The sequence below is a fragment of the Peromyscus californicus genome, unplaced genomic scaffold (genome assembly GCF_007827085.1).
Source record: "Peromyscus californicus insignis strain IS unplaced genomic scaffold, ASM782708v3 Scaffold_5__1_contigs__length_169319896, whole genome shotgun sequence".
Lineage (NCBI taxonomy): Eukaryota > Metazoa > Chordata > Mammalia > Rodentia > Cricetidae > Peromyscus > Peromyscus californicus.
In genome coordinates, this window is record NW_026294573.1 from 155,157,705 (window position 1) to 155,182,439 (window position 24,735).

At 39.5% G+C, this 24,735-nt stretch overlaps 1 protein-coding gene across 1 annotated transcript in view; it reads left to right on the forward strand.

Moving 5' to 3' along the window:
• Nucleotides 1–1,037: 1,037 nt before the first annotated feature.
• Nucleotides 1,038–24,735, forward strand: part of LOC128096158 (zinc finger protein 431-like) — a 38,043-nt gene continuing 14,345 nt past the window's right edge. The window contains exons 1-2 of the mRNA XM_052715357.1: nucleotides 1,038–1,191; nucleotides 16,392–16,488. The gene's annotated coding sequence lies outside the window, so the exon portion shown is untranslated. The remainder of the gene's footprint in view (nucleotides 1,192–16,391; nucleotides 16,489–24,735) is intronic.

Here is a 24,735-nt window from a genome sequence, read left to right on the forward strand (position 1 = left end):
CCACGTATAATCTGGATCACACCATCTGGCAACATATATAATGATATTGAAGAAAGAAGCTCTCTCTCTTTGACTGCTTGCCCCAGCCCTGGCTACCAAATTCATTCCTTTACAAAGCCTTAGAGCCTACTTCTTTACAATTTTAGTGTATACTGAAGACCAGCTGAGACATTCAGCCTCATGGAGTGACCAACTACTGGATTCTTCAAATTTCCATAGGTAGACAGATATGGTTGGACTAGCTGGACCACAGCTTGTGAGACATTCTAATAAATCCACTTTCTACATACATGGAGAGACTGATTTATACAAGTCCTGCTCATGTAGAGAACCTTGAACAATGCAGTCATGATTTTATTTTTCACTGCCCCCCTGAGGAAGATGTGCTGACATACAATATTGCTCATTAAGCCATTCTTGCTAGCTCCATTATTCTCTAAGTATTCAACTGACCATGAAGACTACTCTTTTTATTATTATTCATTTGTCAAGAGTTTGCCCTTAATTCCAGAAGAAAACTTCAAAATCAATGGAGCCATCATCAATCTTCTGATGGGAGACAGATTTATCATTATGGTTTTTCATCTGGTTCCTGCATTTCTCTCCTGGTTCTCTTAATGCCTGTGACAAACAGGTAAAATGTACCTTTAGTTCATCTGACCTCAGCATGAAGCCACAAAACAAATATCTCCTTTGGTGTCCCTAAATCCCTCTTTAAAATTGTCAATATTCTAGGTACCCTTCCGCTAATAGGCCAGGGAATCACTGCACTCCACTCTGAGTAAATGGCTGTGCAAGCTACTTGCATTGAGTCCAGGAGGAAGAATGGGAAGTGCCTATGGAATGCAGGAAGACAACAGAGTCAGCAATTGGAGCCAGGGGCAAGTGCAATTGAAATGCAAATCTCTGCAGTCTCGGTCTGGGCTGGAAGGTAGGGTCAGGATCCAGTGTGCTGTGTCTTTAAGCACACTGTAACCTTAAGGGAGGTGCTCTTGTCACTCATGCCTCATTAGCCAATCAGCGCCCGCAGGCCGAACTGCTAGTCAGAGGTGGTGCAGGGCCCTTCCGGGAGCCAGGTTGCAGACTTGGCTTTGCAAAGAAGCTGGCTCCTTTGTTTTCATTTGCTTTCCTGCGGATTCTGCTACAGGGAGCTGTGAGGAGGCCATGAGTGAACATGGAGGCCACGACATGGTGAGCTAGGAGCTGCTGTCCCCAGATGGGGAACGGAGGATGGGGAGGTTTGGAAGCCGGTGTGGCAGGTCCTCCCAGGGGCTGGGTGAGAATCTGCAGCCAGATTCCCTTTCCTGTGAATTCCCATGCAGTCCGTGCAAATTCATGGACCCAGGCACAGGTCTCTGAATAACTTTGCTCTGTGGCTACATCTGTGCAAAACAATGGGAGCAGGGAGCTGTGTATAGAAACATATTTGTAGTCAACAACAACAACATGCTTTTGGTGCATGCCTGGCAGGCAGATTGCCAAACTTGGAGAGGTCCAGTTTCCCCAGTACCTTCTAGAGGTTCAGCACTTTGCATTTAAGCTTTACATGTAAGATCCATTTACAGTTAATCTTGTGGAGGTTGTAAAAGGCATCTCTTGTGTTGGGTAGCACTCCACTACTTAGCTGTGATGTGGAAGAGTAGAACTGGTGATATAAAGGACTGCTGAAGAACCAAAAACACCCCCATTTCAAGCAAGCCCCTCACCCCAGCTTGAAACAGGCCTGAGTTTCAAAGTTCTCAGAGCTGCTGACATAGGTCCCAGGACAAAGTCAGGATGTTTGAAGAGCCATCTGGTAGCAATTGATTAGCCATAGAATGCCCCAATGCCAGAGATGGTCAAAGTACAAAGTCAGGATGATTGAAGGACTATCTGTTAACAATTGATTAAACACAGAATGCCCCAATACCGGAGGTAATCTATAAAGTTTGGCAAACAACTGGTTAAAACTACAAAGTAAGATAACACAGAAATTCTGAAAAGCCCCTAAAACTTGAGCCAATCAGAATTGTACCCGTGCTAGCACCTCTAAATGATGTAACCTTGTGGTTTTTGCCTTTAAAACCTGAGCTTGCAGAGGGGCAGGCACCTCCTCCAGCCTCTACTATGTTGAATGGCTTGACAAGGTCCCTGCAGCAGGGCTTGAACTGCTTCAATAAACCTTGCTTTTGCTTTTCGGTGAGTTCATGTCTCTGGTGGTCTCTTTGGGGGTCTCACGTCCAGGGCACAACACTTACCAATGCTTAGAAGATAGTAAGTCTCACAAAGTAGAGTTAAGCTGAGGGATGGCTGCCTCTGAAACACCCCAAACATAAGTATATGCTAACTAGGCCTGTGAGAGTTAAGAATACTAGGATACATATTTCTTTTTTCACCAGGAGTGTCCAGACATTTGGCTCCAAATTATTACAAAAGAGACACCCTGATTTACAACCAGCCACTAGGCCCATCCCTGTATCAAAGAATAGGCCTCTAACAAGCAGCTCAAGGAGTTCACAACCTAACATAAGGCCTGCTGTTCCTTAAAGTTCCAGTTTTCTTTCTTGAGAAAAGCATAGTTCTGAGAGATAGGCAATATGACACCAGGTCACAACTATTTAAAAAGTAAAACACTATTGTGTTAAGGACTGGCTTGTTCAAGCAAGGCATTCATTTAGGCCCTTAGGCTAGGAAGAGGAACATTCTTGGAAGAGCTAGTAACAGCCTGGGGCCTAGACCTTTCAGAGCTTTGCCTAAGGCCTTGAAGTATTGAAAATAAAATAGCTCCTTGTCTGAAACCAGGAATGTAGAGCTGGTGATGGTCTGGGGCCATGACCTTCTCACCACATGGAGCTATGGTTATAAGTCGTAAGGCCACTGTAGGATTAGTAATGTTCTTGCCGTACCCTATGTTCCCCCTGTGCAGCATTGTTTGATTAGCCTCTTCCTGAGTATGTCGTATTGTATGATAGTTTCATCTGACTTTATAGAAGTGTCTCATTTCCTTCTTTTCCCCCTAGAAGTAGTATGCAGGAAGCTATTCTTCTTAAGAAGCTTACTTGGCATGAGACATAGCTTGTACAAAAACCTCCTCACCCCAGCTTTTATCTTTTCTACCTTCTACTTTTCCTATCTTGCTCATTCCCTGACACCTGCACCTCAGGACCCTGTCACTGAAGAACGATCTGCTCTTTCAGGACACTGGTGTACTTCAGAAATAATTCTGGTAATACCTTTTCTGTGTAAGTCTTCCTTCTGCCTAAGTGGCTAGACTTGCAGTCTCCTGTCCTGATTTTTTACATTGTTCAAAGTGTAACCTGGAGTGTGAACGTAAAAGACACTTAAGGATGACAGCATATGTGGAATGCAAAATCTACCTAGACTGGCTCTTCTTTGAGCATTAGACAGAGATAGGTGTATATTCTCATTAAAGAGAATTTTCTTTATTAATCTCGTAAGTGTGTAAAGTGATATTTCCTGGGAACTAATATTAATTCTAGAACAGCTGCATTTCTGGCCTTGTAGAAAAATGTTTCTGAGACAAGCTATCTTCCATTGACTCAGGTGGCTTTGATTTCAGACTGTTGCACGCCATGGCAATAACCTTGTTGTCCTCTATATTGCACCTGCAAAATTCTTAAATGAAATGACTGTACCACCTCAGAGTTTTAAAATTATGCATTTGAGTTATATAGTAAACTATCCATTGCAGTTATAGGAAAAGAATTTTCATCCGGAGCATAGCTTGTCTTTAGACCAGAATAGAAGGAATAGTTTATTGTATACAGTGCAGGAGAAAACAGAGTAGACAGACAGTCAGCTCCTGGAGCCACCATTATGAAAAAGGACCTGATTGTGGCAGGAGGAGTTAATTTCCCAGCATGTATTAATTCATGTCATGTGAATGAAGACAGACCAGATTGATGGGTGTACAATCTGAGGAAGTTCCCTTGAGGCAATAAATATTGAATTTCCAATTAGGGAACTCTCCTGTGCAGGTAAGTTCAGTCCTGCTTGACAAATTTAAGTCAGCTTAGAGGTTTGAGACACTGACCATTGACTGTAACTCAGTGTGTCAGGTTACAGATCTCAGCAGCCAATATGTACATATGGAAGATCAGTCAGTCTCTTATTAATGCCTTCCTTCTACTACAGAAGGGTCTGCTCTTTTTCAAAGTCAATATAGCTAAGGTCTTTATTCTTAAAAATACATCATTTTTTTCTCATTTAAAAAAGTCACTTATTCATATTATTTGTTAACTTTTTTATGAGGGTATTAGTGCTTTTATCTCCATTTTTTTCTGTTCTCCTATGTTTCTTGTTCATTACGAATTTTATTCCTTTTTTTCCTCAAGTGCTATTGATTTATTTACTTCTGTTCAGAGCCATATCTCCTGTAGCACAGGCTTGCCTGGAGCTATGAAGTTGAGAATTGCTTTGAACACCTAACCCTGCCTCTACTGCACAGTGCTGGAAAAACAGTCCTGCAACTCCTTCCAGGCTCAGCCTTGACTGGTTGGTGAGAAGGATAAGAGACCAGTGAATGAGTGTCCTCCAATTTCTCTGATTTTTATTGGGCAATTACAAATGTATACAGACCCATGCAAGAATTGAGGTCACTGACCAACATAGAAGGTGATGTAGTCATAGGGGCAGGAAGGAGGGTAAGAGCTTTCCTGCTTTGGCAGTAGTTGATATTAGCAATGTAAAGTCAGGTAATCAATTTTAGATGCTCCATAAATTTCCTCCTGACTGGCCATTTCTTGAGATCTACAGACCACAACAATCAAGAATCTGAGTAAGGGACTGACCTTATCATGTATCCAAATTACTACAGTTACACTAGTTCAACCAAAATAGAGAATCTTTGTAAAAAGTTGTGGCCCTGCCTAACAGGACTGTTATTTTCCAGTTTGAAGATGTACAGGCTGAGAGACAAGGTGTGAATAATCCTTGGTATGCACTCATTCAAACCCCTAGTCTCAGGAGAACATGGCCCTAAAGCCTGTTTCAACTTTTCAAAATAATTATTTAAGATGAAAAATATATCATATCCCCAGTCTCTTTCTTGCCTCTAAGCCCTACCTGGACCCTTCATTGTTTTCTAATTCATGGCCTCTCTTGATTTAACAACAGTCGATGTTTGTGTGTTACCTATACTTAGCTGCAGAACTTCCCAGCTAAGAAGCAAAGGTTGGCTGTACTAGACAGTGAATGTGTAATGGAATGTGCACACAAAGAACCCTGTGTCTTGGGCAAGGAACAGGAAGTGCTCTGGGAGAGTCGAAGAATTTCTACTAAAATACAAACTTTCCTGACTAGGGCTCTGTCTGCTGGGCTGGAAGGGCAGAGGTGAGAAGGCCTGTGCTGGCTGAGTCATTTAATCTCTGCTCACCCAGTAGGGGAGGTGCTAATATTCTGAGGCCCAGCTGGGTGGTCCTAGTTAATGAGGGACTCTGGCAAAGCTTAGCAATAGGAGTTCTAGCTTGCAGGTTCTTTCCAGAATTCTTCTCTGATTTGCTGTAGGAAGTTGTAAGGAGGACCACAAGCCATGCCATGGTGAGTGTGGGCTGTTCAGAGGTCTGCTGCACTATCATTTATGCTAGGACTTGGGTGAACCATTACCCAGATTATGGTTCTGTTGTTCCATGTGGTTGGTGACCTGGGCAGTGGCCCTTGTCCTCCAAGTCTCCCTGTGTGGGATTTCCTGGGTAGGTGGAGGCTCTGCAGCCTTGGCATAGGATGATATGTTGTTTGTAATATCACTGTCAATAGTGCACATGAAAGCACTCTTGTGGGGTGTGGTGGGAAAACAAATTGGAAAACTGAAGTTCTGGTTCCTAGAAGTTCTGAATATTTCCCTCCACATTCAGGTTTGTCTTATAAATGTTATAAATAGTTTAGGAACTGATAGAGGAGTTTATGTGGATCATCCTTCAGCAACACATGGTTAGAATTCTTTTAACTTTCTGCTACCACTAGCCACCATGGTGTGATTCAGTGAAGTTCAGTTTCAGAGGACAGAGGGGGTTTCTGATCTGCAGAGATTCCTCATGTGTCCACGGTGTTGTGCAAGTAGATAGGGCAGATTCCACATATTGTGGCAGAAAGCAGATTTTAAATTATTCTTCTGTTGTTTTGGGATTAGGTATCGTTGTGACTGGGTTTACCTGAAACCACAAGGAGCCATAAAGGATTGCAGAGCCATAGCAAGAGATCACCTCCATTTTTCAGAGAGTACTTTAGAGCATGAGGCTTCTGTCTTTTGAAGAAATATCAGTAGCTGCAGAGTTAGAAACAACAGGTTGATAGTCACTTTGAGTTAATTTTGTGGAAGTTTTGAAGTCTGTGTTTAATTAATTCTGTACACATAGAATCATAGGAAGCTGTGTAACATTTGTCAAGATCACACTTTTTCTGACTAGTTTCCTTTGGTCTTTTGATTAAAAGTTGAGTATATTTTTCTGCCCTGCCTTTTTCTTGGCCCTTTCTCTTCATCCCATTTATTCTTTCACAAATATACACATTTTTTACTGTTGTAGGTCTGTGGTAAGTATAGAAGTAATATCGTGTCAATCTGTGTACTATTTTTCCTAATCCCATTGAGCATTCTGAATGTTTCCACTATGAATGTAGCTTTGTAATCAGCTTTCCTGTTATAAACTGTTGGGCATTTTCTTTGGATTGTATTTACTATATGGTGTAAATAGACCATATACAACATCTTATATTGATGCATCATGTTCCCAAGGATTATTTATTTACTTCTTAATTATTTAGGTTTTGTTGTTCTTGTTGTTAATCTGTGAAAGACTTTTGGTTTATTGGATAAAAAGTGTTATGTGTCTTGGAAGCGGGGTCAGCACATATTCTTCTTGGGGAAGACCTGAGTTCAGATACCAACACTCAAGTTGGGAGGCTCATAACTATCTACTCTTCTAGACCTAGTGGATCTGACATCCTCTTTTTTGTGTGTGTCACCTACATACATATAGAAGATATTCTCTCTCATGCACAAACATACAAAAAACATAGGAATAAACTTATTTTTGAAAGTGCTTGTGACTTATAAAGCAATTAGAGCAAAACGAATTGCTTTAGGTGCACACTGATTTTTTTAAAAATCTGTTATCTTGCATTTTGTTTCAATAAGTTTTCATCTCCTCACCTCAATGCAGAATTACAGGCAATCATCAATCATAGAAAACAAAATGGTGTCTATGTGATCCTAGCAGGTATCCTTTTCTTTATCGTAAGAGAATGAAATCCTTTTAGTAGTCAAAACTCTTTTCTACAAAGTTAAAACGTCAGAGGCTTCAAGTGAATCTCTCCAATTTTGGTGGACCAACCTCCTTTCCCAACCAATTTTCTATGATTGGTAAAGGAGAGAACTGTGGTACACAGGATGAGTGGTGGCCAGTGATTTCTTGGAATTTGATTTTGATTAGAATTTTTGTAGTTCTTGTTTAAGGGACCATAATATATATTTGTAGGATTGTCTTTGTGTCTTGTTTTGTCAGTGGTTCCATCGATGTTGTTGATTTTATTAATTGTAATCTAATTATATTGTCTATTTTCTGGAAAATGATGGACCTTCACCAGTTTTGTATTCAGAAAATTTCTGGATATGAGTTCCTTGAGTTTTTGTTGGTTTGGGGACTTTCTGTGGATAAAGTTTTAGTTTTCTCTTCTTGATTTAGAGGCTTGCCTCTTCCCATTTCCTAGCATATCTGTATTTTCTATTTGTTGCTGTCTTCATGTTTGGGTTTTTGCTGCTGAAGTGATTAGTATGATTAATACATTGGCTTTGAATCTTTAAAGCCTTGTTGTATATTATTGTCTTTGTGTCCTAATTAGCCTCAACTGTCAATGTGACATAGCCTGGAGTCATCTGAGGGAACAGCAGTTGAGGACCTACCAAATCAGAATATCTGGTTACTGTGTCTGAGAGAGATTGTGTTCATTATGCTTGATGTGGAAAGGCTCTTCTACTGAGTTGGCAACATCTCTAAGGAAGTGAGCTGAGCTAGATAAGAAAGCTACCTGAGCATGAGACAGTGACCAAGCAAGAAAGCCAGTAAACAATGTTTCCTCGTGTTTTGCTTTTAGTTATTATCTTGAGTTTCTATCCGAAGCTCCCCTAAGGAGGGATTGTGACCTAGTGGTATCAACCAAATAAACCTGTTCATTACCTGAGTTGCTTTTGGTTAGAGGATTTAATGACAGCAACAGAGAAGAAAGTTGGAAGAAAAAAGTGGTACCTCAAATGTGATTTTGTTGCTGCGAAGGCTGTGGGGATGTTGACTTTTGGAGGAATGTTGAAGATATTAGGACTTTAGATGACACAAGCCATAGAAAGCTATTCACAGAGTTTAATCAGCTGTTTGTTTGTTTTGGTTTTTCAAGACCGGGGTAGTTTTGGTGCCTGTCCTGGATCTCGCTCTGTAGACCAGGCTGGCCTCGAACTCACGGGGATTTGCCTGGCTCTGCCTCCCAAGTGCTGGGATTAAGGCGTGTGCTACCACCGTCCGGCGATCAGCTGTTCTTGTAGGACCTGGAAGATTGGAATGTTGAGAATAATGGCAGATAGTGGAGGTCAAGGTCATAGGATTTTAGTGGGTAATAGGCCCTGCAGGGAACCATGGAGTTGGCCTGGCCTACCTGCCTGGAGAGATGTGTCATAAGTTTATGACACATCTCTCGTTAAAGTCCATGACTCCTGGGGCACAATGTGCCTTCCATTTCCTGAGAGATCAATGCACCCCACAGGCAGTGGAGCATTCAGGCTGTTTTTTGTTTCTCTCTGTAAGATCCCTTAATAGTCAAGGAAGCATGGAAGCTTAACAGGACAATTGGTCTTAGACATTAATGTTGTGTACCCTGTATAGCTTACAAACTTCCTTTTGTCATGGCAAGTACAACTATTGATCCTGGAAATTGTCATTATCGTCTATTTTTGATAAAGGCATAAGACATCTGATTGTTATCAATAAAACAGTCTCAGCCTCATCTTGCTGTGACCCCTTCTAACCAAAACCTGGTTTCCTTCCTTGTGGCCTATCTGGTGACCTTGGCCTGGTAAGTAAACACAGACACTTGTAAGACTCCATGAAAATTTAGCTAGAGGTCATTTGTGTGATAGTTTGGTCCCGAATTTTTCTTATTCTCTCCATGCCCCAAGAAAGAGAGTAAGGTAGAGTTAAAAAGTAATGGGCTGATTTCTCAGACAAAATATTGCTTCTATTGGATGGTTATTACTGATGACTCATTCAGGTCTACAGTGAAAAAAAGTGGGTTTAGAAAGAAATGAAATGTCTTTGTTTTGTAGAGAAAACCAGCAGTAGGTAGTTTTGTATGGCTGTTAAGTGGCTAAAATGAGGCAGGAAATTTTAAGGAGTTTAGCATCATTACTTAGAAGGCCTTTACTCTGCATTAGAAGACTAGGAAGTTGCCCCAAGACTAAGACTCCATCCAGCTGAGCATTTAATTTATGGAAGAAATAAGCAAGGTGAGTCCTAGTCCCAGGAAGCAACTTCATACAGAACCTGCAGCAACTGTGGTCCAAGCTTGGTAGGGTCCATCAAAACTTGGCGGGATCATCTATGTTGTACTGATTCTGGAAACAAGATAGATGCAAAATTTAAAGGTCATGGATTCTTTTTCTGTGGTCAGTTCATCACTATTCTTCCCACTGTGTTTGACAGAGTCGAGGCCCAGTGAGGAGAGTATGAGATTTCATGGTATTTAGCAGTGAAGATGAAGATAGGTTGAATATCTTGTGATAGGCCACAGGATGTTGAGATACTCAAGCTATGAGACATCTGCCATGGAGAGCTGCATATAGGAATTGGATGTAGCAAAAGAGAGAGGTACATGAGAAGTTGAAGTCATAGAACTATCTGCCCTTTGAAAATGAAGCTCCATGTGTCTGAGACAGAGCCACAGGATCGGCATTTGCCCTGCTGAGTTGTAATCTTGCCTTGGTCCACTCTTCCCTCACTTGTCTGCATTCATCTCTTTCTTTTATTTTTTATTTGTTATTTCATCCCAACTTCGGTGTCTCCTCACTCCACTCCTCTTAGTCCTCCATCTTGTACTCAAACCCCCTCTTCTTCCATTTCCCTTAGAAAGAGGACCTCTCTCATAGATATCAACTAGACATGCGGTCTTAGTTAGGGTTTCTATTGTTGGGCTGAAACACCATGGCCAAAAAGCAAGATGGGGAGAAAAGGATTCATTTGGATTGCACTTCCAGATTGATATTTACTATTAAAGGAAGTCAGGACAGAAACACAAACAGGGCAGGATTCTGGAGGCAGGAGCTGATACAAATGCCGTGGAGGAGGAGGGCTGCTTACTGGCTTACTTCAAATGCCTTGCTCAGCTTCCCTTCTTATAGAGCCTAGGATAGCACCACTCTTGATGGGCTGGGTCTTCCTCCATTGTTTAATAAGTGAGAAAATGCCTCACTGATGGATCTCATGGAAGGATTTCCTCAACGTACTTTCCCTCCTCTCTGATGTCTCTAGCTTGGTGTCAAGTAGACACATAAAACCCGCCTATACACATGGTATAACAAGTTACAATAAGACTAGGCATAAACAATCATATCAAGGCTGGATAAGGCAACCCACTTTTAGGAGTTCTATAAAAATACCACAGTATGTTATTATAATGTAAATGTAAAGAACTTAGCACAGACACCTACAAGGTTCATAATTGCTGCTTCTGTCTGTGTGAGCACCTATGACCTTAGGTTGTCCAATTCTCTGGGCTGTGTTCTCCTGAAGTCTTTAATCTCTCTGGTTGCTACAATTCTTCCCCCTTATCTGCAGGCATTCCTGAGGTCCTCCTAATGTTTGGCTGAGGGTCTTTGCATCTGCTCCCATCAGTTTCTGGATTAAGCTTGTCTGAATACAATTGGGCTAGCTACCATTCTATTCTATAGGTACAGCAGAATATCATTAGGAATCCTTTCATTGACTTTTTTTTTTTTGCTGGTCGTTTTTGGTTCTATCCTAGGTCTCTGGGCTATTGAGCTTCAGGTTCTTAGACATCCAATCAGTGTTTGGCATGGGCTCCTTCTCATGGAATGGGCCTAAAGTTAGACCAGTCATTGGTTGTCCACTCTTGCAAGTATTGAGCCACCAATAACCCAGCCTCTTGCAAGTAAGACTAATTATAGGTAGAAGATTTTGTGTCTGGGTTGGTATCCCAGTCTCAATACTGAAAGCCTTGCCTAGTTAGATAATTTTGTTCAGGCTCTTTATCCCCCATTCCAAGGAGTCCTCTGTAGGGTCATTTTCATAGACTCTAATGACAATCCAAAGAGTAAGAAGGTTTACGGCTTCTCTTAGAGTTAGAAAGGAAAGTGGTTCAGCCAATGAAGGTCATATAACAGAAGCTACACTAGGTTTCCATACCAACTCCCAAATGTTCCCCCCCATTCCAGTAGTCTCTCCCTATACTCTCTCCTTGTATCCCTCAACCCAGCCTGCTCTCTCTGCTTTTATCTCCACACATCTCTAGTCTATCCAGAAAATTTATTCTATTTCTTCTTTCAGGGGAGATCTATATGTCCCTACTTGAGCCCTCCTTGTTAAGTAACCTCTCTGGGTCTGTGGATTGTAGCATGATTGTCCTTTACTTTACAGCTAATATCCACTTATACATAAGTTCATACCATGTTTGTCTTTTTGGATCTTGGTTACCTCATTTAGGATAATTTTTTTCTAGTTCTATCTATTTGTCTGCAAGTTTTATGATGTCTTTATTTTAATAACTGAGTAATAGTCCATTGTGTAAATGTACCACATATTCTTTATCTATTCTTTACTTAAGGGACATCTAAATTGTTTCTCATTTCTGACTATTAAGAATATAGCCTTTAATCCCAGCATTCGGGAGGCAGAGGCAGGCGGATCTCTGTGAGTTCAAGGCCAGCCTGGGCTACAGAATGAGTTCCAGGACAGGCACCAAAAAAAAAAAAAAAAAAAGAATATAGCTGCTATGAACATAATTGAGCAGGTGTCCTTGTGGTAGGATGGAGCATCCTTTGGGTATATGCCCAAGAGTGGTATAGCAGCTTCTTGATGTAGATCTATTCCCAATTTTCTGAGGAACTGCCATTTTGATTTCCATATTGGCTATTCAAGTTTATAAAAGTTATTTCCACACAGGAACCAGAGTGATGGAGTTAAAGTGTTGCTCAGCTCATGCCGTTCTGAGGTTTAAGAGTTTTTCAGTGACTTGAAATTCTTAGACCTGCTCTTACTATCCCAAATGGTATTTTGTTGTTGTTTTGTTCTCTAGGCAAGACTGGCCATCAATTCATGGCAGTTTTTTTTTCCCAGCTTCTGAGTGCTGGGGATATATGCTATGTATTCCTCTGAATAGCTAAAAGTTGTGTCAGATCTGAAGAGCTAGGTTCACTGCTTCTTGTAGAATTAGAGGGGAAAGTGGTTTAGCCAAAGAGAGCTCTACAACAGAGTCTGCAGAGACTGTGGACATTTGTTCACTTCCATTGTGCCGTTCATTTGTGGGCATTGATGTGAAAGATTAAAACACAAAAACCAAACAAGTGTGGGGTAATGGTAACCAAATTTGGCTGCTTATCAGAATAGCTTACTACAGTTTACTGGACAACACCTGAGTTACTCTGAATCTTGTGGATGGAGATGGAGCCTAGAAAGTGGAATTTTAAATAAAAATGATTTAATGCAGTAATTTGTAATCCACAGCTCTAGGGGGTTTCACAGAAGGAGGAACTCTCAACTTGGCATCATGTGGATCTTCACACTATAGGGATTATTTCCTAGTATGTGTATTCAGAATTGTTTTTTGTTTGTTTGTTTTCGAGACAGGGTTTCTCTGTGTAGTTTTTGTGCCTGTTCTGGATCTTGCTCTGTAGATCAGGATGGCCTCAAACTCAGAGAGATCCGCCTGGCTCTGCCTCCCAAGTTCTGGGATTAAAAGCGTGTGCCACCACCACCAGGCATGCACTCAGAATTTTTTTATTTTTTTTATTGATTTTTCTGTTTTCTTTTTTGTTTTGTTTTTTGAGACAGGGTTTCTCTGTGTAGCTTTGTGCCTTTCCTGGAACTCACTCCATAGCCCAGACTGGCCTCAAACTCACAGAGATCCACCCGCCTCTGCCTCCCAAGTGCTGGGATTAAAGGCATGTGCCGCCGCTACCTGGCATGCATTCAGAATGTTTTAAAGTTTAAGGACTTTTCTGTCACTTGCCTATACCAATGGATGGTATTATAAATTGTTTGCATCTTACATTGCTAGCTTTGTTTTGTGGCAAAGGCAACTAGCTAATATCTAGCACTAGAAAAGTTTCAAACTGGTGTTAGTGACTATATAGATCAGTGGATATAGCAAGTTTGTCTAAATGTAGCCACTGTTGATTTAGAGGAAATTAGTTTATGCACTGAAACCTCCTGACTCATGAAGTTGACCTAAGATAGTTCAGTAATAAACTTATGTTAATTCTTGTATGTTTGAAGAACAATCACTGCTGGGCGTGGTGGTGCACACCTTTAATCCCAGTACTCGGGAGGCAGAGGCAAGTGGATCTCTGTGAGTTCGAGACCAGCCTGGTCTACAGAGTGAGTTCCAGGATAGGCTCCAAAGCTACATAGAGAAACCCAGTCTTACAAAGCAAAAAAAAATAAAAATAAAAATAAAAAAAAGAAAGAAAGAAAGAGAGAACAATCACACAAGACAGTATATTTACAGTGACATTAGGAGTCAGCAATTATTTTATAAAGTTTATTTATATGTATTTGTCAAAGCATGTTGCTGTACAAGCACAGTAAGCTGGTTCCTGGGAACCAATGGTTGTGGTAATATTGTGTTCCCCAATATATTGTGCCTCCTAATAAACTTATCTGGGGTCAGAGAACAGAACAGCCACTAGATAGACATAGAGGCCAGAAAATGGTGACACACACGCCTTTAATCCTATCACTTGGGAGGCAGAGATCCATCTGGATCTCTGTGAGTTTAAAACCACACTGGAAACAGTCAGGCATGGTGACACACGCCTTTAATCCCAGGAAGTGATGGCAAGAAGCAGAAAGGTATGTAAGGCGAGAGGACCAGGAACTAGGGCAGGTTAAACTTTTAGGCTTTAGAGCAGCAGTTCAGCCGAGATCCATTTGGATGAGGACACAGAGGCTTCCAGTCTGAGGAAACAGATCAGCTGAGGAATTGGCGAGGTGAGGTAGCTGTGGCTTGTTCTGTTTCTCTGATCATTCAGCGTTCACCCCAATACTTGGCTCTGGGTTTGTTTTTATTAATAAGAACTTTTAAGATTCATGCTACAAATGGTAGAAAAAAACCAAGTCCTATAAGGATAGTTGTCCATTGGCCAGTACACATGAAGTATAGCATGTACCTGTACTCACACATCAGATACACAGTCAGACACACTTCTCTCTCTTTCATGCACACACATACACAACATACACACAAATGCACACACATCAAACACATAAACACACAGCACAGACACAAATGAACATATACACTCAAACACACACAAACATAAACACAAACACAAATACACACATATATAAATGCTCACACAAACATAAATATACACATACCATACATACAAATACACAAACACATACACACGCACAAAATCATACACCCACAAAGAAACTTTCAAAAATAGTATTAGTATTTTAAAAAACACTTGATATATGTGTGGTGAATAAATTTACAGAGGATTGAATTTTTTGTTCCATTTGTTATTCTTTATTTGTATGATATAACAGCATGTTCTGAAAAGTTCTGACCTCATGGAATGAGTCTGTTCTGGTAGCCAAAGTAGAAATATTTGCAAAGTATGATAGTTGTAATACTTTGGTTACCATGAGGGGAGGATGCATAAAATATTTTTGCAGGGGCTGGAGAGATGGCTCAGAGGTTAAGAGCACTGGCTGCACTTTCAGAGGTCCTGAGTTCAATTCCCAGCAACCACATGGTGGCTCACAACCATCTGTAATGAGATCTGGCGCCCTCTTCTGTATACATAATAAATAAATAAATTACAAAAAATATATATTTTTGCATTTAATATTAGTGGTTTAGAGGAATCATTTTGAATCTTTATCAGTAACATAAAAGGCCATGCGTGTTGGAGATGCTCAAATTTTAAAGACTCTTGAGGGTTAAGTAATAAAAAACTTTAATATCTCAATGTAATAAAAAGAGACCATGTTTTGATTTGGTTTGATTATTTGACACGTTCTTTCTATGTAGCCTTGGCTGTCCTGGAAATGGCCATGTAGACAAGACTGGCCTTGAACTCAGAGACAGGTCCTCCTGTCTCTCATTTCCAAGTGCTGGGAATGAAGGCTTACACCAGCATACCTGACCTTTGTTTTAGGTTCTTTGAAAGAGTCTCAATATGTATTCTTAGTGGGCCTTGTAGTTGCTGAGTCGAGCAGGCTGGCTTCAAGTTCAGAGTTCTGCTTGCTTCTGACTGCAGATCCCTGAGATTAAAATGCATGCAACCACACCTGGCTGAGATCTTTTTTATATGACCACTAAATGCCAATGTTGGGTGTGCTTTGAAAAAGTTGAATAACACATGTGATCAAAATTTTGGGCCAGACTTATTTTGTAAACTGGTCTTTAGTAGGCCAGAGTGGCCTTGAATTCCATATTTACCTGAAGATGGCCTTGTCTTGATGATTTACCTATAAACAAGCCACGGTCCAGCTTATGATAGAACATGTAAAATGTGGAAATGTTGCTCGTTTGTTCATACTGCATAGATTTTGATTCAGAGTTGAAGAATAATCTTGTTTTTCATTCAGATATCTGTGATTTCTATTTGCTTTTTGTCTTTTTTGGCCCAAGTGTACACAAATTAGTTCTAAATCATCATTTCTACTCAGCTTTCCTTTTAAAAAGCTTATTTGCTTTTTCAATTATGATTTCTTTACATATTTTAGATTTTCCATTATTCTAGATAATTTTGTTTTGGGAGTGAAAGCCAGGCAGAGGTCATGGTAGGCAGTTGCTCTGCTCCAGAGCTGCTCCCTTCCTTAGAAATACTTCGATGTTTGGAAATACTTTTTCTTTGGTATGGTTTCAGTAAATAGATCAAACCCTTTGCTTAATCTTTTGTATTAGTTTTTTGTTCATCTGTGGGTTTTCTCACTGTGGGATAATTGTGCTGTTAGATGACTTCATTTCTGAGTTTTTAAGGCATTTTTTGTTTCATGTATGATATCTTTGAATAAAGACTCAAGCTTTTCTTGTGGATAATATTGAGACTGCATGTATGGAATTTTCTTTCTTTTTGTCACAAAGCCTAATATATGTTTTAGCTAAATTATATTTACCCTGTTTTTAATTTTTTAATTAATGAATTAATCAATATATTTCAGCTAGTTTTGCTGGCTAGCTTCTCTGGAGTTCATCTATGTAGACCAGACTGTTCTCACACTTGGTAATACTGCTACCTTCCAAGAGCTGAGATTACAGGTATGTGCCCAGTAAAATGTAATTTATTTTCCAGTTGTTTTTTCCCCCTAATATATGTCTAAATTAATGATTGTGTATTGCAGCAAATGTGCAATCTGCTAACAAATGTAACTTTTGCTTACAAGTAGGTAATCATTGGGATAGACATTTCCTATTCTTTATTTGGAAGTTAGGATTTTTGAGTTCAGATTACTTAAATGCAGGATACATTTTCAATTCTACGGAAGTATGGAGATGTGTGTTTATGTTAAGTGAAGTTACTATTACTTTTGTATAACAGTAACGATGTACCAGGAATGTCCAGACAAATATCAAGTTTCCTGCAGTCCCAGTCTATGTTCTTTTAGGCCACTGAGAACATGTGCTCATTTCTGGGAAAGCTGTTTTCTGGTTTAAGAAGCGTTCATTTACTTTATAGGTGCTAGGGTGGTGTATCATGTTACAGTTCCTTTTCTTCTACCTAGGCTTATAACTGGCCAAAATCAGTTGAGAAATTCAGTGTGATTGACTCACAGACACTTAGGTTTAGGTTTGTTAGCCATACATTGTAGCTAGAGTTTTCCTGCCTGGCCCACAGTCAGGACAAATCTCTGACACCCGCCAGTCCCACAGCCACTCAGACCTGACAAGTAAACACAGAGACTTATATTGGTTACAAACTGTATGGCCGTGGCAGGCTTCTTGCTAACTGTTCTTACAGCTTAAATTAATCCATTTCTATTAATCTATACCTTGCCACGTGGCTTGTGGCTTACCGGTACTTTACATCTTCCTTGTCCTGATGGCGGCTGGCAGTGTCTCCCTCACCCAGCTTCCTGTTCTCTCAATTCTCCTCTCTGTTAGTCCCGCCTATACTTCCTGCCTGGCCACTGCCAATCAGTGATTTATTCATTGACCAATCAGCAACACATTTGACATACAGACCATCCCACAGCAATACATTAGCCACCCTTTATTATTTGAGAATTTCACACATGAATATAATGTATCTTGATCAAATCCACCCCTTATTTCCTCCTCGTCTGTACCCCTCCCTCTTTTTGTTTCCTCTTCTCTGCTTCAGGGGCTAATTTTAGACTCACTGAGTTCACTTAGTGATTGGGGAGGAAAGAGTTTATTTGGCTTCCAGGTCCAGTTCACAGTCCATCATGCAGGGAAGTCAGTCAGAAACTCAAGGCAGAAGAAGCCTAGAGGTAGGAACTGAAATAGAGACCCTGGAGGAATGCTGCTTACTGGCTTGTTCTTCCTGGCTTATTCAGTTTTCTTTCTTTTTTCTTTTCTTTCCTTTTTCAATTGAAAATAGATTTCCACACAATATATTTTCATTATGATTTTCCCTTCCCCAGCTCCTCCCTGATCTTCCCCTCCCATCCTTATCCACATCCCTTCTTTCTCTCTCTCATTAGAAAACAAACAGTCATCTAGAAATTCTATTTGCTTTCTCATATACCATTGTCCCACCTGCCCAGGAATAATGCAGCTCCACAGTGGACTAGACCCTCCCTCATAAGTCAATAATCAAAAAAACACCTGATAGTTGAAGTTCTTCTTCCCAAATATTGCTATCTTGTGTCATGTTGAGGAAAAGCCAAGCAAGACAAGGATCATGACTTTAGAGAAAACATGGGCTGTGTAGTGAGACTCTGTCTGAAAATAAAGTCAAATAAAGTAACAAAATATTTAAACACGCAAATAAATAAATCCTCATAATTTATTCATCTTTTAGTATTAATCTATTCAAATAATTTGATCCTCTTTCTAAGACTTTGAAAGACTTGGTAATGAAAGCACCTAGTAGTATTTTCCTTTAAGTTTGGCTTTTAACCAATTTGATGATTTTATTCAAAGGTATAAAACAGGGAAATTTTGGATGTGGGTAGGACCTGCTCCAGGTGTCATACACTTTGATCTTTATTTCTGAAGCAAATCTCATTATGACATCTAAGGAGTAACACCCCAAGTTGTCCTCTGGCCCCCTCATGAACATTGCACCCCATACTCATATGTGCACCTTCATATGAATACACATGCAAAATATAAAGAAAAATTAAAGATTAGGAATAGTGAGAAGTAAAAGTGTCTAGGAGTTCATTAATAGGACTTATTGTTGTTGCTAGAAGGCAAGTTGAATTTTGTAACTTAAATGGGCTGATGGAAGTCTGAGAGAGGAATAAGATTCAGAAGAGCCATTTAAGTTAAGAGCATTAGTAGGGATGAGTAAGTGTAAATCAGTGGAGCAGAAGTTAGTTAGGAGCAATGTCTATAGGTACCAGAAAGTGTCCTATCATTAGAGGAATGAAAAAAATAAAAGCACACCACTTGTCTCTTTCATGTAAACACCTGTGTTCAATGTTCTTCTTTTCACGTACACACAGATTCCACAGTGCTTTCACAGAAGCCAGATGACCACTATAGGGAATTTGTTTTCTTCTGACTTGTGGGTCTTGTGGATCAAACTAGGTCTTTAGCCTTGGTTGCAATTGTCTTTATTGTCTGAGGCAACTCCTTAGCTCTCATATGTATTTATTCCTTTTATTTATTTGTCAGGATAATTTGCATGTGTGTCTGAGGATCTGACTCAGATGGTCTTGTCTGTCTATCCTTAGAGCATTAAGCATACATAGATTTGCTTGCCATCCCAGGACTTAATGCAGTCCAGCGTAACGTTTATTCAGTTCCACAGTTTATAACCATGTAGATTGCTTCTGGTTTTTATTATTTGTACTCATGTAAAGGTGTCTTGATGATCATGTGGACATAGAAATATTCTCAATGTTTTCAGAATCAAGCTGTTTTGAAATTATTGCTTATGATGTAATTTTGTTATTACCTTCTCTAATCACATTGATCTATAGGTCATTGTGCAGATACTTTAACATTTTTCAAGAGAAGGAGTTCCATTTCTGCATGTTAATTAAAAGCAACAATATTTGTTTGTGGTGTGCAGTAACATTAAGTGTACCACATTTGCTTCTCACTCTGCTCATAAAATCTAAGATCTCTTCTTGGACAATGTGCATTTTAGTGTTTGGTCATTACATACTTAGAGCAATTACAGTACATGTACATATAATTCAATAATAGCAGTTTTTTATTTTACTTTACTAGGCTCTTGACACTGTTTTTAGAGGTACATTTTGTTGATGCTTTGCATTTTTATGATTAAATGTAAGCAAATTGTAAAAAGTAGTGATTATGCAATGGTATGAATATCAAAGTATATACCTTTATACTTATATTTATATTTTTTAACAGAGTCTATACCTGGATCATGAGGGTGAAAACAGACTACTTGAACTAAGAATAAAATACAATTCTGGATTTTAGTCTGCCCTTGAGGATATTTAGGGGACATGGAAGGGTAGATATATATTATTCATTGAACTATGCATTGTGAGTTCTAGGCCAGCTGGAGATTTCTAATGAGACCCTGTCTCAAACAACAAAGCAAAATTATATTCCACTATACTTATGAAAGTGTGTGTGTGTGTGTGTGTGTGTGTGTGTGTGTGTGTGTAGCACAAGCCTTCCTCAAACTGACAGTACCTGCCTGCCTCTACCTGCCTCTGTCTCTAGTCTGTTACTATTACAGGCTTGTAGACCCATTCCTGGCTCAAGTGGGCTCTTCTAAAGCTATTAGTGAGATTTGAAAATGTTCAGACAAAAATAGCAGTTCTGTGGAAAGATGAAAGAGTTAGAGACACAGTCCCATGCTAGATGTTTGTAGAGACCTCTGCTGAGGTTAAGTTAGGATCCTTCAGTGACTTTGGAAAAGGAATTCAGGATGAGTTAATACAGATCAGAGTTGGAATTTTATTTTGAGATGGGGTCTCTATGTATTTCTACCTGTCCTTGAACTCAGAATGTAGACAAGTTTAGCCTTAAACTCCCATAATTCTACCTGCCTCTGCCTCTTAAGTATTGGAATAAAGGTGTGTGCCATATCAACTTGGAATAGTATTATTTATTTACTTAGACTGTTTGTATATGTGTACTCATTTATATATGGAAAGGTGTGCATGTGTCTTATGATATGGGTGTAAACGTTAGAGTAAAATTTTAGGTGTTGGTCCTTTCCCTTCAGCATGTTTGAGAAAGAGTCTCTAGTTTACTGTCACATGAAAATAGGCTTGTAGGATTTTTTTTGTCTGCCTTTTATTTTGCCTTAAAAGCACTGGATTATAGACATGAACAGTTGCAACTGGCTTTATAGTGCAGAAGTAAAGGGATAGTTGCAAGGTGAGTACTTGATCTATTAAACCATTTTCTCAGCCCTAAAATTTATTAAGTAGAGATTTTTGGAGTGAGTTTGTTTTGAATCACAGTCTCACTTTCTAACCATGTCTGGCCTGGAACTCACTATGTAGTAGATAGGCTACGCCTGGAACTTGAAGAGATCCACCTGCCTCTGCCTTATGTGACCACAACTGGCTAATAAGAGATATTTATCATGAATTTCACACAGATATTAGTAGAAAGAAAGGACTTTGGAAACATTTGGTCTTGTGAGGGAGAGCTACACTTAAGAATTGATACAAAGTCATATTAGCATTTTATTAATTTATTTCAAGTGACAGATCTTTACAGTGATAAAGGACATTATCCCACAGCATTTCCACTTTTTTGTCTAATTAAAGAGGAAGGTTTTAGCATTACTATAATAAAACAAAAACAGTTATTAAGTAAGAATTACAGTAACAATATCTAATCCATTTGCATTGATAAAATTAGAGAAAGTATTAATTATCTATCTTATCTTGGTGAGCCTAAAGTTTTGTATCTAATTTACTTTCTAATATAACTAAGGAAAACTATAACTATTTAATTTTCAAGTCCATCAAAGAACTCAAAAGGATGTAATATTATATAAGTAAACAGGAAGTGCATTGTAAGCAATTTCCAAAAAATCTAGAAATGACAGAGACATCTAGCTGCCTAGATAGTCACCCAAAGTCCCTCAGCAACGTTGGGGCATCCATCTTCAACCTACAGGCCTAGAGTCTCTGGCATATTTTTCAATGCAGTAGGAAATTTAAAGGACTGTTCTGCCTAATGGTGAAGTTCATCAGTTGCTTTCTTTTGTGTACTGCAGAATGTCTGGCAGTTCTTCTGTGAAGCAGGAACCTGAAGGACTATCTCACCTTGATTTGGCAAAGTTCATTGGTCACTTTCCTATGGGTCCTGCATGTCTAGTTTATATAATGTACTGTCAGGCAGTCCAGGCAAGGGCCATTTCTTGCCCAAATGGCCAGTTTTGCCAAGAAGAAGATAAACCTCATATGGAGTGTCTTCAATGCCCATCTTCCTCTTTGAAGTAAATCAGTGCTGCCAGGAGCAGATGTGTTTCACTGTCCAGAAATGTCTAAGTTCTTAAAATATTTTAAATCCCATATTCTGTATGTCTTTGAAGTGTTTGAAGATTGCCTATCTATCTGAAATATATCTTTGTATATCTAGAAAACTTAAGTAACCTGAGTATAAGTTTGGTTATCATAGATGACTAATTATTAATCTGTATTTCTTAATTATACATTACAATTTTAAATGAGTTACATAAATATAATACCTTAAACAAGAGTAGAAATATACATATAGTATAACAAAATTGATGTTAGTTTTGTGTCAACAAACCAAATCCATATCAATATAAAGTATTTTGAGATTAACAGTTGTTTTTTGGATCAAAGTAGATTTTTTTTTTTTATCATTTCTATATCGTATCCCTCCCCCTTTTTTTCCGAGACAAGGTTTCTCTGTGTAGCTTTGCACCTTTCCTGGAACTCACTCTGTAGCCCAGGGTGGTCTTGAACTCATAGAGATCCACCTACCTCTGCCTCCCAAGTACTGGGATTAAAGGCGTGCACCACCACCACCTGGCCCCCTTTTTTCTTTAGAAAGAGATTGCATTTATAATCAATCTCCTTTAAATAAAAACAAACATTTATAAACAATATTTTGGGAATTTGGGTGTAGCTTTTCATACTACTTCCTGCCGATGTGGTGCTGGCACTCTTATGGGGATCCTGAGAACATTTAAAATTATGGTTAAATCTTGGCTGTAGTAGTCTGTGATGCTGTGTCATGTCAGCCAGTTGCCTTGAAGTAGTTTTGGATGTTGGATCATTTGGCCCATCTTTCCTATTGGAAACCTCTTAGGGAGTCTTCCTTGATAGAACCATATAAACCTGGAATTAACCAGCTTCTCATGTTCTATGGAAACAAAAGCAGAACCTCTTTTCCCAAGCAACATATCCTTAGGCCCAAATTTTGAAGTCAAGATACCTTTAAAAATATATATGTTGGTTTAATTGAGCAGTCCCTGTAATCAAATCTCTCTCTCTCTAGTTTAAAGTCCCAAAGACAACAAAAGAATATACAGAATCCAGACTCTCTGTGTATTTGCCATATGTATATGGCTTCTTTTTTTATAACTATTTCTTTTTTAAGGACTTTCTCTACCCTTTTTTCTTTTCTCTCTAAAGCCTATGAATATTTTTAAACATCTTGTAACATGTTTAGAGGTATTTTCTATCTGAATCTGTCTTTATTGTGTATCTTTAACCCTTCTCTGACTAGGAGAGTTTTAAAACTGTTAAACTGCACAACTAGGATGAAAGCCAGGCTTTTCAACATGGTGCAGGTACCAATGAGTCATGCTTACCTCCCCAATTCTAAGAAGCAGTATTAAGCAGCATGGAACTGTGTTCTTAAGTCTGCAGCTGTGCTCTCAAGCCTGGAGTCAGTGGCTGGGAGAAGCCTCTCTGTACCATGGCCTATGGGAGAGACTGCAGATGTTCATCATGCCACTTAGCTCGTGGTGACTGACTCCATCTTGCAGGCAACTCTCGGGAGATGTGTCTCTGTGCTGCTGATAGCAAGAAAGTGTGAGACTAAGAAGCCCAGTGTGGCTCCATTTATGTGCATTCAGATTATTTTTAAGCTTTTTCTGGTCTATGTGGATCAATGTCACACATATTGAAGAAGCTCAGGCTTCTTCCCAGCTAGCTCTTTAATCTTAAATTAACCCATTTTTATTAATCTATGTATTGCCACATAGTCATGGCAGTACTGGTCTGCTGGCATGTTGTGCCTTGGGTGGCGGGCCAGGGTCACCTCCCTCCACCCCCTTTCTTCACAGAATTCTCTATAGAAGAAGATTACCTCCCTTTGCCAAGAGAGCTCTATAGAATGGGGCCTGTTGGTTGTTTTTATTCTTTGCTGTTTTGGTCCTTTTGGGTGTTCTCCACCCAGCTTCCACATAAATCAAACAGAGAGGCTTATTACTACTTGTGAGTGCCTGGCCTTATCTAGGCCTGTTTCTAGCCAGCTTCTCTTCACTAAAATCATCCCATCTACCTTTTGCCTCTGGGCTTTTTCCTTCTCTTACATCTTACTTTCACTCTTACTCCATGGCTGCCTGTGTGGCTAGGTGACTGCCAACTTCCTTTCTTGCTCCCAAATCTTGCTCCTTTTCTCTCTTGCTATTTTCTCTCTCTGTCTGCCAAACCTGCTTATACTTTTTCTTGCCTAGTTATTGGACATTCAGATCTTTTTTAGACCATCAGATAATTTAGACAAGCAAAGTAACATAGCTTTACACAGTTAAACAAATGCAACATAAAAGAATGCAATGTATCATTTTTGCATCATTAAACAAATGTTCCACAGCATAAACAAATATAACACATTAAAATAATATTCCACAATATTGCCCTCTCTGTTTGGGAGAAAGATCATTAGTGGCAGGGTCAAAAACATAATTTTTTAAGAGTTACTTTGAGTTAATTTTGTGGAAATTGTGAAGTCTATGTTAATGTCTTTTTTTATTAAATTTTTAAATTCATTTTACATACCAACCACAGATCCCCCTCTCACCTGTCCTCCCACTCCCTTCTCCCCTGCCGAAACCCCCTGGCCTACCCCTCATCCTCTCCTCCAAAAAGATAAGTTCTCCCATGGCGGGACAACAAAGCTTGGTACATTCAGTTGAGGCAGGATCAAGCCCCTCACCTGCATCAAGGTTGAGCAAGGTGTCCCACCATAGGTTATAGGATCTAGAAAGCCAGAGCATGCACCGAGGATAGATCCTGATCACACTGCCAGGGGCCCCTCAAACAGATCCAGCTACATAATTGTCTCCTGTATGCAGAAGGCCTAGTCTGGTCCCACTCAGGTTCCACTGCTGTTCATCTAAAGTTTATGAGTTCTTATGAGCTTTGTTCAGTTTTCTCTGTAGATTCCCCACCT